Here is a 364-nt window from a genome sequence, read left to right on the forward strand (position 1 = left end):
TTCTGGCACTTTGCCATGGTGGGTAGAGAGCCACGGAGTCTGTGCTTTGCTTAAATCAAGCTCTATTTCCTTGGGATCTTCTGTTGCTTTAAAGGATCCAAGTTAATAGAGGAGAGCAGAGCTGATTACTTACCTAAGGAGTGATGCCAGTGGGGAATGATGGTGTTGCACTATTTCTCAGGCTCCTGTTTCAGCACTATTTAATTCTTAATATTCCTAAAGTGTGACCAGCAACACCCCCAGTGCCTCTACCGGACTGTGCTAGTTCCTGGATACACTAACAGACATTAGTTTTTCCTAGGCTTTGTCCTTAAGAGAACTGTTGATTGTTTGTTAGTGGACTTTTTTCTGTTTTTTTTTTCCT

The sequence above is a fragment of the Meleagris gallopavo genome, chromosome 1, assembly GCF_000146605.3.
Source record: "Meleagris gallopavo isolate NT-WF06-2002-E0010 breed Aviagen turkey brand Nicholas breeding stock chromosome 1, Turkey_5.1, whole genome shotgun sequence".
Taxonomy (NCBI): Eukaryota; Metazoa; Chordata; class Aves; order Galliformes; family Phasianidae; genus Meleagris; species Meleagris gallopavo.